Genomic DNA, 12,750 nt, shown 5'->3' with positions numbered 1-12,750 from the left:
GCTATATCTTCATCCAAGGAAAAAGAGGAGATACATTTGAACACAGTTTACTACACCCTACTATAACTATGACAGCTGTGTATCAGACTAGAAAGCAGTCTTGGCTAGAACAGAATATAGAACACTGAGGGGGAGAATTACACATGGAGAATAAAAACGATATTGGCAGATTGTCTGCTTTTCAGAAACACTTGGGAAAAAAATGATTAACAAGCCTTAAAGATAGAAAAATTAAGTCCATGAACATAAATCCGTATAAAGAAAAGGAAGGAAATAAAATGATCAACTCCAGAAGAAGCCAAAAAGAAACTGTATATAAAAGAAAATTAAGGTTTGGGGGAGGTCATTTTGCAGTGTTAGAATTAAACCCAGGACCTCTAACATAACAGATAACTACTCTATTCCCAAGTGTATTCATTTTCAACCCTCAAAGTAGTTTCTTTTTTCCCCCAACCAGCCTCTCTCTCCTCTCCTCTCCCCTTCCTCTCTTTTCTCTTCTTCTTCTCTTTTTTTCTCAGCTTTCTGAGACAAGGGTTTTTGTGTAGCCTGACTGTCCTAGACCTCACTCTGTAGACCGGGATGGCCTTGAACTCAGAGATCATCTTGCCTCTGTCTCCCAAGTGCTATGATCAAAGGTATGTGCAACAACCACTAGCTCTCAAAATGTTTTCAGTATAGAAATTTTTACTGAGCAGTGTTTTCAAGACAAAAATGAAAATACTACTAATTGAACTTCAAATTGTAGAATGATTCTTTGAGGAAAGTGGAAAGAGAAGAAATTAGTTGGAAGTATGTGTTTGTTTGTCTGTTTGTTAATTTATTTTGTTACAGAAAACGGGTTGTGTATATCACAGCCGTCATATGGAGGTCAGAAGACAGGATTGGTGAGTTGGTTCCGGTTTTCCCTCATGTGGTTCAACTCCACAGGATCTAGGGATCCAATTTGGGTTATCATCCTCTGCAGTAAGCACTTTTACCCACTGAACTACTTCATTGGTCCTTAGTTATAAGAGATTTAAAGCCATAACAAAGTAACTTCAAGTTTGGATATTCCCTTCCAGAGGATAATTTTTGTAAAAGTTGTTTCTGGATGAGCTCCACCAACAATCAACAACATGTGTCAATCAATTTAAACTTCAAACTATATCAACAGCCAGTACAGATAAATTAACAAATTTTGAAATTACAATATAAGTAAAATAATAATAAATATGTATAAGTAAATAAAAGGCCAGACCTCATGAGATGGTCTATAATTCCAATGACTCAGGACCTGAGGCAGGAGAATCACAAGTTCAATCCTGACTGTGTTACAGAGTGACTTCTCAAATCTTGCAACTCTTTTTTTTTTTTTTTTTTCCAGTTTTTCGAGACACTGTTTCTCTGTGTACTCCTGGCTGTCCTGGAGCTCACTCTGTAGACCAGGCTGGCCTCGAATTCAGAAATCTGCCTGCCTCTGCCTCCCAAATGCTGGGATTAAAGGGATTAAAGGCATATGCCACCACTGCCTGGCTCAAATCTTGCAACTCTTAGTAAGACCTTCATATAAATAAAAAATATAAAAAGACAATTAAAAGAGTCCAGGGAGAGCTGGAGATACAATTCAATCAAAGAATACTTCACCTAGCATATATGAGCCCCTATATTCAAACCCAGTACCAACATACACACACACACACAAATACACACAGTATGAGCATAAAAATGGCCTGGAATGGTGATATACATATGTGATCCCAACACTTAGGAGCAGGAGATATGTGACATCTTGGACAACCTGAGCATATTAGCCACTGTTCTGTTGCTGTGATAAAAAAAAACCATGACCAAAAGTAACTCATAGATGGAGGCACTTATTTTGGTCCTCAGTTCCCGAAGGATGGGATCGTGGAAAAGCATGGCAGTATGTTGCAGGAGCTGGAAGCTGAGAAATCAAGTCTCAACTGCAAAGAGGAAGCAGAGGGAATGGAAGAAGACAAGGCTATAAATTCTCATATCCCAACCTAATGACATACTTACTCAAGCAAGGCTTCACATCCTAGAGGTTAAACAGCTTTGTTCAAATACCTGAGCCTATTGGGGACATTTCTCATCCAAACCACCATACTAGTCTACATAGTGACACCCTGTCTCAAATAAAAAAATTGTTTTTCCACAGTATCACAGAAAACTGGAAATCAACTATACCTTAAGTAACTTAAAGTGCTGCAGTTGGTTGCCTTCAGAGAGTAAATGTGAGGGACCAAGTGGACGATTTTTTTGTTGATAATGATATCAAAAGAGTGAACATTTTACTTTCACAAAAAGAAAAATCCCAAGAAAGTCCCATTTATATAACCACACATATATGGTATTCTATCTGTGACTTGCTCATGAAATCAACAAAGTGTAAGCACAAATAAGTAATGAAATATATATCCTTCAATGATTTGTCTCTGAGGCTTCCAGATATCATAAACCAGGCCTGGCATTCCAACCACCCTGGAGGTAATACGATCCTTCTTTGATGATTCAGCAGGCATTTGGAGGCCTTGGCCTTAGCTCAAGGTCACCTTTTTTTAGAACCCTTCTTATTCTTCCCTAATTGGTTGGTTTTGTAAGAACTGAGTCTAAGTCAGTCGTTCTAAAAATTCTAAAGACTACTTTCACATTGGTCAATGCAAAGCCTCTTTGCTCCTCAGCTGTTGAGAAGTTCAAGGGCTTTGGCCCCTTCAGAGAGGTGTGTGTTGCCTGAATTAATGAGGAAAATGAGGCCTGAGGGAGTCTTGGTCTTGACATCCTTAGAGGCAGAGAGGGCTCAAGAGAGTAAGACTCTAAGGAAGTCAGAGACTAGAGATCTCTGTATAGAGAGTCTAGACAAGCTCTCAGGGCCACATAGTTTTTAGAAAGCTACATTCCTTTTAAAAAATGAGGCTCATGCTAATGCACATGGCTGTAAAAGATTTTGTTTGGGAAGCAAAATACAGCCAAACTTTCAAATTAAAAAAAAGTATATATGTATACGATATATATGTATATTCATGAATTAAGAGCAATTATTACACAAAAACCCACACTGTGGTTATTTAAATAAAAATGGCCCCCATAGGCTCATAGGAAGTAGTATTATTAGGAGGTGTGGTCTTGGTGGATTAGGGGTAGTCTTGCTGGAGGAAGTGTGCCACTGCGGGTGGGCTGTGAGGTTTCAAATGCTCAAACCAGGCCCAGTGTCATTCTCTCTTCCTGCTGCCTGCTGATCCGGATATAAAACTCTCAGCTCCTTCTCCAGCTACATGTCTGCATGTATGCTGACATGTCAATACTACATTAAACCTCTGAAGCTGTAAGACAGCCTTGATTAAATGTTTTCCTTATTAAGAGTTGTCATTGGGTCTTGGGAAGGCGAAATGGAGGGTAGTGTGTCTAACGTAAAGATCTGTAACCTGGCCTACAGCGGGAAGCTGGATGAGTTGAAGGAGAGCATTTTGGCTGATAAATCTCTGGCTACTAGAACTGATCAGGACAGCAGAACAGCACTGCACTGGGCATGCTCAGCTGGTCATACAGAAATTGTTGAATTCTTGCTGCAACTTGGAGTGCCAGTGAATGATAAAGATGACGCAGGTTGGTCTCCTCTTCATATTGCTGCTTCTGCTGGCCGGGATGAGATTGTAAAAGCCCTTCTGATGAAAGGTGCACATGTGAATGCTGTCAATCAAAATGGCTGCACTCCCCTCCATTATGCAGCTTCGAAGAATAGGCATGAGACTGCTGTTATGTTACTAGAAGGTGGAGCTAATCCAGATGCTAAGGACCATTATGACGCTACAGCAATGCACCGGGCAGCAGCCAAGGACACTTAGCCTGTGATGAGGAGAGAGTGGAAGAGGCAAAATTGCTGGTGACCCAAGGAGCAAGTATTTACATTGAAAATAAAGAGGAAAAGACACCGCTGCAAGTGGCCAAAGGGGGCCTGGGTTTAATACTCAAGAGAATGGTGGAAAGTGAAGCAGGTTCTATGTAGTCTGCATGTGTTTTGTTGTCCTGACTGTCCTGGAAACTGTTGTACTGCTTACAAGGCATCTTGTATACGTGAAAATGTTTTCTTACCTTCATAATTTGTTGTATTGCTCCTACTGAAATACTTTCCAGGCAATGAAAAACTGGTGAGCTTGTTCTACTGATGTCATTCATTAAATCTTGATTACTTTGGAAAAAAAAAAAAAGAGTTGTCATTGTCACAATGTCCCTTCACAACAATAGAAATCCTAACTAAGACACACACACATAAAAATAAAAAAACAAACAAGCTAGTGGCTCCACAGTGACACTATCAGAAAGTGATGGAACCTTCAGGGGTAGGAATCTGGAATAGAGCTTTAGGCCATTCAAGGAATGTATACAAGGGAGATTACAGGATGCTGGGCTTTTTTTCCACCACATCTTTTTACTCTATGGCTTTGTGATGGGAGCAAGTGTACCCAGTCATGTTCTTCCACCGCAGTGTGCTGCCTTACCACTGACCTAAAGCAAGAGGCCGTCACTCCTGAATTCCTAAGCTGTGAGTCAAAATTAACCATTTTTCTTCATAAATTAACTTTTCCAAGTATTTTGTTATAGTGAAGGGAAGCTGACTACCCTAATGTCCATCTCTAAATGATGAGTACGGTCAAAATTTTTAACAGGGAACCAGTACCAGCCAGGTGTGGAGTTATAAGCCAGGAATCCCAGCAGCTTATGGGGTGCAGGATGTGGGATGCAGAGAGGGGATGGGGGCAGGGAGCTGCATAGTAAGAACCTGGTTTAAAAAAAAAAAAAAAAAAAAAGCTTGGTCTGCTAGCTGCTAGCACAGGCCTGAACCCCTAACTGCTCCCTGAAAAGAGAGGCTTGAAAGTTTCAGGCCTGTGTGGGCTATAGCATGAGTCTTAGGCCAGTCTGGGCAGCTTAGCAAGTTCATATCTTGAAATAAAGGCAAAAAGAGGGCAGAGGATATAGATCAGTGGTAGAGCATTTGCCTAGCATGCATGATCTAAATTCAATCCCTAGCACTACACAAAAGTAATAAATATATAAATATATGTATTTAAAATTTTTATTTATTGTTATAAAATATGTGTGCTTATGATTTATGTAATAATATATACATTTAAATAAGTACATTCAAAAATGAAGGAAGGGAGCCAGGCTTGGTGGCACACACCTTTGATCCTAGCATCAAAGGAGGCAGAGGCAGGTGGATCTCTGAATTTGAGGCCAGCCTGGGTCTATAAAGTGAATTCTTGAACAACTAGGGCTACACAGAAAAACTGTGTCTCAAAAAAAGAAAAGATAGAAAAAAAAAGGAAAAGAAATGAAAAGAAAAAAAAAAGAAGTCAATGTCACTCCAATAATTGTCTATTATTGTAGACAGATTGCTAGATGAAGCAGGCAGGGAGGATCTTAAATTTAGTTCTGGTTTACTAACCATCTTAGGGCTTTGCAAATCCATTTGCCTCTTCCGTTTCTCACATGTGAGATGGAACAGCTGACGAGGGAAGTGACAGAGTCTTCCATCTGGGTGCACAGTTGCATAATCTCTAAAGTCACTGCAGACTGTGTTTTACAATGTTTTTTTTCTTTTGCTTTTGTTTTTATGAGATAGGGTCTCACTCTGTAGCCTTGACTGACCTGGAACTCACTACGTAGACAGGCCTCAAACTCACAAAGCTCCACCTGCCTTTGCCTCTGAGTGCTGGAATAACAGGAACTCACACCATACCCAATTTATTCTCTTCAGTACAGACTGTGATATAATCTAGCCTTTTTCCTTCTTGCCTCGGGTTCAGCAAGCTCAAGGCCAGAAACAGTCCTGACCTGGGGTCACTACTCCATCCAGTGACTTATTATGTTTATTCTTTCACTGCCACACAGGAGACTCCCATCTCTCCTATAGCTTTTATCCGTCCCTCCCCCACACCATCGTTTCTCTTTATTCTCTTCTTTTCATATTTGGAGAATGTTTCACTATATGGCCCAGGAAAGTTCAGGATGTGTAGCCTACTGAAGCAAGTAGGTTGTTAGCGTGTGTCCTGGAGGACTATGTCTTGTCCTGAGTGCTCACTACCCTTCTCTGTGCACTGTGAAGAAAGAATACCCTACTTCATGCTGACACCATCATGATGTTCTGCCATCGGTCTAGAAGCAACAGAATCAAGGACTGTAGACTAGATCCTCTGAAACCATCAACCAAAATAATTAGATTCTTTCATTAAGTAGTTTCTCTTATGTCCTTATCACACCAACAGAGAAAATGAGGAAAGCATCCTTGACTTCACTATCCCATTCGGGCTGGTCTCCATTTTGAAACAATGCCCAGTATATCCCATTGGATGCCTCTGAATGTTCCAAAGAAGAACAAACATTCAACAGGGCACTATCCCTAGAAAGCAAGCATGAGTGCTAGTTCCTCTCCAGTGAAACTGGCTTGCTCCAATCTGGTCTGGAATCTATCTTACAGCTGCAATCCATCAGGGAATTTCCTTATTAAGTTAGGATGCTAGGATTTGTATGATAGCTATACTAGGCCAGAGAGAGCCCCTGTATGGGTGGGAGCATGTTGCCCAGAAGCTCACCCTGGGACTGGGTTCTGGAGTTTCCCACCCACAATTTTCTTCATACATCCCTTTGCCAAGGTCACCTAAGACTCCACTGTCAAACACAGCAGTTATTTAATCAGTCTTTCCTTCTTTATACTTCCCTGTTGAAACAGCCATGTTGACTAACATTTCCTTCCAAATATATGTCTTCTCTCTGAAAGAAATTCCTCCCACATCTCTGGATCTTCTGTGTACACCCTTTCTTTTTTTTTTTTTAAAGATTTATTTATTTATTTTATTTATGAGTACACTGTCGCTGTCTTCGGACACACCAGAATAGGGCATCCAGTCTCATTACGAACGGTTGTGAGCCACCATGTGGTTGCTGGGATTTGAACTCAGGACCTCTGGAAGAGCAGTCAGTGCTCTTAACCGCTGAGCCATCTCTCCAGCCCGTGTGCACACCCTTTCATGAGCCATTTTGTACCTTAGATTTCCTCAGGTACAGATTTCCACTTCAACCTTCTCCTTCCATGACCCAAATGCCTACTTCAGTCTATTCCTTTACAGTTCCCATCTATCTGCACCACCAACTCCTCCCCAGTTCTCCCTTCTGTGGTTTCTGACCACTATGTACTCTTAACCACTGAGACATCTCTTCAGGCCCTGTCCTGCTTCTTAAAACCTAGATCTTCTCCTTCACAAGAACAAGAGCCTCCTTCCTCATCTCCTTGACTTCTCTCCTTGTCTCAGGATCTTCTGCCAGATATCCCATAAATAATATCAGATTTATTCCTCTGGGTTAATATGTACTCATCCTCCTCAACCAAGTTGAACTTCTGCTTTCTCTCGACACCCTCCACGATTACTAATCTAAATTGATCCCCATTCTGGCTTCTCAAAGAAGGGAGGGAGAGAGCGCACCCATGTTTGTCTTTGAGTCTTGCCATTTATTGGCTATATGACAGGGTGTATGCCATTGTGATTATTGGATTCTCGGTTTGCACATCTACAAAGGGAGTCATTTCATATATAAAGACAGGTATGTTTTGAGCATCGTTCCTGTGTGAAGCACAGTGCTCTTCTTGGTATTTGTTGTAAGTGTAAACAGACCTTCTTCTGTGCTAAGACCATGCAGTTAGGGTCATGTTTTCATGGCTCCGGTTTGCAGCAGGGACAGATGGCTCATTCGAAAGCATTTGTCATAGCTCTTCCATTATTTATGTGCCCCCTGCACACCTCTCCCCAGTCTCCTGAGCTCTATAAAAAGTGTGTTTCTAATCCCAGCTAGCTTTCTGTCCCACAGTACTGCAAGGAGTAGAAAGGACAGCTTTTCTAGAGCTGTCCTGTGCTGTGGGATACATCTGACTGATTTGTGGCTCTGCTTGTGCCAAGCATCTTTTATATGGATAATTTTAGCCTTGAATTTCATGTTTTCTACAAGTTACCAAGAAACAGTTTTATCTTGCCCTGACTTCAAGATTCTGGGCTCTAATTCTATTTCTAGTATATTCTCCCTCTTCCACATCATCAGTGGTAAGGGTCATTCTTAGGAGAGATGCATTGCTTATCAAAGTGCTTTATAATAAGCATATTACCTTTAAACAACAACAACAAAAAATTATGTTCCCAAATCTAGAGTCCAATTTGAAATAATAAGTTGCAAGAACTGAGAGAGACTCAGATATCCCATCCCCATTTTATCCCCAAGCACCCAAATACCTCCAAAAACTTCAGCTGCAGTAGGTGATTTCAGAATGTTATCGTTGAAATGTTGCAAAGGACCTAGGAAGGTGAGTAATACCAACATAACCCTAACACCGTCCCTGAGGACCAGAAACAACAAAAACAGCCCAATATGGGTATATTGGTACACCATGGAATCCAAGACCTCAGGAGACGGAGGCAGCAGGCTCATCTCTGATTTCTTAGTAAGACCCTGTATCAGTGAATAAGTGCTGAGAATAATGGAGCTCTTCCCCAGTATGCGCAAAGCCTTGGGGTCAATCCTAGCACTGTCAAAGTAATGAGTAAATGAAAGGATGAATGAACAATTGAACTTGGCACAAGGTAGTTACAAGAGAATTTTCACTCCTGCCCTATCGTGATGGTTAGCTTTGTCAACTTGAAAGAACCTAGAATCATGTTAGGATTTCTATTGGTGTAACAAGCACTGTGACCAAGCCAACTAATAAAAGAAAGTATTTAATTGTGCTCACGGTTTCATAGGGTTAGAGTCTATGATGGCAGAGCAAAGACATAGCTATACAAACAGCTAAGACTTCACATGCTGATCCACAAGCAGGAGACAGAAAGCACACTGGGAATGGCAAGGGTCTTTTAAAATGTCAAAAGTGCACCTCCAGTGATACACCTCCTCCAACAAGGCCACATCTCCCAAGCTTTCCCAAACAGCTCCATCAACTGGAGATTAAGTACTCAAACATATGAGCCTATGGGGGCCACTCTCTTTCAAACCGCCATACATGGGAAGGGTCTTGATGAGAAATAATCTATACTTTGGGCATGTCTACGGGAGACTGTCTTAATTCAGTGGGGGTAAGACCCAGCCCACTATGGACTGCACCATTCCCTAGGCAAGCAGTTCTGAACTGTAAACGAGTAGATACATTTACATCAATAGAGTTTGGCACAAGTGAACAAGCTAGCGTGCATACATTCCCATCTCGGCCCCTGACTGTGAATGTGCTCTGAGCATCTGTTTTAAGTTGCTGCCTGCTGACATCTCTGCTATGATGTACTTGTAACCTGGATTTTTAAGCTCAAATAAATCCTTCCTCCCTTAAGTTAGGTTACTTTTTGTCAAGGTATTTTATCACAGACGCAGAAACAAAATTAGCATACCCATACTGAAAAGTTTACAGGTTGTTCCTTAAGCTGTCACATCAAGTTACAGAAATGCTGCTAAGAGAGGCGGAGGAAAATGACAGGAGTCAACAAAAAGTTCAGAGCTGTCACCTCCAAGGAGAAAGAGATAGGGAAAGGCTGAGGGGAGACTTCCTGTTTCCTAAGAAGCTTCGCAGAAAGTTTCAAATGCGATGCTTTTGTGACTTCAATGAGCGATGAATGAAAGGAAAAATAAATCCTCACCGGCAAGGTGAAGTCTGTAGCCTGGATTGTCTCTCACTGACTTCCGGAGGAAACAGCTGCTTGGGAAGCCCCACCTCCCCCATCCTACACGCCCTTCTCTTCCTCCCTCTCCCTCTCCCCACCTATCCTCTCCCCATTTCCACCGGGCTCAGTTTGAGAATTCCTGTGGACTGTGTGGACTAACTAGGCTCATGTTCCCTCCTCAGATTTTCGGGATGTAGAATGGGCTCCTTCCTGAGAGAGTCCAGCTGCCCTTTAGTCTTCTGGGGCTTGGCGGGGGGTGGGGTAGGGGGGTTGGGGGGTAGGGGATGAGGGTGGGGGGGAAGCGGAGTGCTTGGGGGCGGGTGTGTGTGTGTGGGGGAGAATCCTTGAAAGCTGTGGGTGTCTCAGGCCCTGGCCAGAGCAGGCAGAGCTGGAATACAGAGTGGGCACTCATGAAGGAGTGGTCGGTGACTTTCTCACCACTGGCAGACTTACCCTCTCTCATCAGCTGCTAGGAATCTAAGCAAATAAATTCCACCACGGTTGGAAGCAGCAAATCTTAGTTATGGGTGAAATCTGCCAGTGCCTACAGCAGAGACCAATTTCTCTCCTTACACAGATTCCTGAAGCTCTGGCCGGTGGCAGCTGTTGTCCCATTAGGAACACATTTTCCACGGTGTAACCCACCCTACCACCCGCCGGGCGACCACCAGCTTCAGAGGTGCAGCCAGAAACAGCTGGAACGGGTCACTCAAATCCACAGGACTGTGGCGCCTAGAGAAACATTAGCCCCCAGATACAATGTCCCCTGCGCTGAGTGAATAGGAGAAAGAAAATTGCAGCTGGGAAGAGAGGTGAGTGACTGTTGTTCTGGGTCCTGCCCCCACACACAGATTCCCTGCCCCCAAACTCAGGCACACCCATACATAGACACATACTTCTACCCAAACACACATGCACACCCACACAAACACACCGGTTCCTGTTCACGGAAACATGCTTATCTGTAACCACAGTGACTCCAGTTCCCACACGAATTCATACAAACACGAAGACACAGGCCCTGCTTCCACATCCATGCACATCCGTGCAGATACACCTACCTCTGCTCTCACATACATACACACCTACAGAGACCTACATGCCCTGCTCCTACACATGCACACCCACAGAAACACACAAGCCTCTGCCCTCCACACACACACACACACACACACACACACACACATGCATACATAACAAGATGCAGGGCTCTGACCTCACACACATGCACACTCACACAGACACATGGGTTCCTGGTCCCACACACATGCTCTTACCCACAGAGGTCCCTGCCTGTACACACATGCACACTTGCACAGACATAAGCCCCTGATCCCACATATACACACACCGATACAGACACGCAAGCCCCTGCTCCCTCCTGCATGCATACCTACAAAAAGACTCATGCCCTGTTCCTGGAGTCCTCAGTGGCACTAGATGGAGCCTAATCCCTCATCCTGACACATGCAAGATCACCACAATGTCCACAGACTAGAAGGAAATACTCTCCTAAGCATAGAGTGGACTCATCCTTCACTATTATTCTGAAGCAAGTGAACAGTATTCTAAACTGTGTGCTCTATGACATGGTGAGATTCAGGAGACAACAATATCCTCTTTACAACTCTTCCTCCTCTGCCCTCTCTGCCAGTATCATTCCTAAAAGCCTGGCTACTCAGAATATCACTTGCATTTGGCTTGAAGATGCTGTTCCGTTTGAACATCCCAGTCTTAAACATTGAGTTTGATCCTGTCCCAGCAGACTGTCTACTGGCCTCAGTGTGCCAGACTGCATTTTTAAAAATCCCCGGAAAGCTCCTGCATTGTGAGCAGGTCCTGCTGACCAGGCTGAGTTTTACAGCCGAGCTCCCCGACAATGCCATTTATTGCACACGAAAGATCACAGCAGCAGATGTGGGCGGCCTCGCTCTGGCCTCTGGAAATTGCATCTGTTTTGAAATTTGACTCGACTTCAATCCGAAGCTGACCATAACATCCATGGCATCGGTGGGAGGTGTTTACTAGATAAGCTTTTGATATTTGATGTTCGCTAATCATATTAAACGCTTGAAACAAAATCCCAGCTACAATAAATCCTCACAATTGTACACGAGGTAGGAAATGCTGGCAAGCCCTGCCTGGGGTGTGATCAGATCTCGGGTAGCTCAGGAAAAGAACCTGGGTCTAGAGGTCGAGAAACAAGAGACCTGGGGATCTTCTCCTACCCATGTTAGAGCTGGAAGTCCTCAGGGTCTGGGCCATACTAGGTGAACATTCTGCCATTGAGCCATCTACCCAGCCTCCCCAACTCTGTGTAACTGGCATCAAGAAGCTGCAGATTTTCCATCTAGAAAATCATGGCTCAGACATTTAAGGAGATTTACCCTAGTGACAGTGCCTGGGCAGACAGGGACATGAAGAGCCTTCACAGGATGGAATCAGAGGCGGATATGTGGATAGCCACCTGGTTCTTAGTTAGGCTTTTCAGTGGCTCAATCTGATTCCTTATTCAATTTCAATGCTATGACCTTTAGTGCTTTAGTGGACAGAAGACTGCCATACCTGTCCTTAAGAGTGACCACTGAGTCCCTTCCCTGGTGGAAGTGGCTCTGGAGGTCATCTCAGCTGTTGCCTCTTTCCTGGATAAACAGGTCAGCCTCTACCATTCCCACCCCATACACACCACACGTCAAACTAATACTGTCTCACCAACCCAATCCCATTCCTACCCAATCCTACGAAGGGAGACCCCTTCATTCTCTACTTCAACCATAATCACACTTAGGCTTAAAATCATACTTCAAAAGAAATGAGAGCCTGAGAAATATAGCTCAATGATAGACCGTGGGCTTCATATGCATTAGACCTGGGGTTCCAGCCCATCAGCAAAATAACAAGCAAATAAAACACAAGCTCCAGAGGATCTAGGACTGTTCTCTGGTATACCCACTATTCTCATAGTGCCTGGTTTTCCCATTGCACAGCTCCGGTTCTCAGAATAAAGCCAGCATCTGATCCTTAATTATCCCTGTGAAACTGACCTAGTAACAGTACAAGC

At 43.3% G+C, this 12,750-nt stretch overlaps 1 pseudogene; it reads left to right on the top strand.

Annotated features, from left to right (window-relative positions):
* The first annotated feature begins 3,378 nt into the window (after nucleotides 1–3,378).
* Nucleotides 3,379–4,197, top strand: LOC114625025 (annotated as a pseudogene).
* Nucleotides 4,198–12,750: the final 8,553 nt, after the last annotated feature.

The sequence above is a fragment of the Grammomys surdaster genome, unplaced genomic scaffold, assembly GCF_004785775.1.
Source record: "Grammomys surdaster isolate TR1022 unplaced genomic scaffold, NIH_TR_1.0 212, whole genome shotgun sequence".
In the NCBI taxonomy this organism is placed as follows: domain Eukaryota; kingdom Metazoa; phylum Chordata; class Mammalia; order Rodentia; family Muridae; genus Grammomys; species Grammomys surdaster.
This window is presented reverse-complemented; position numbering and strand designations above follow the sequence as displayed.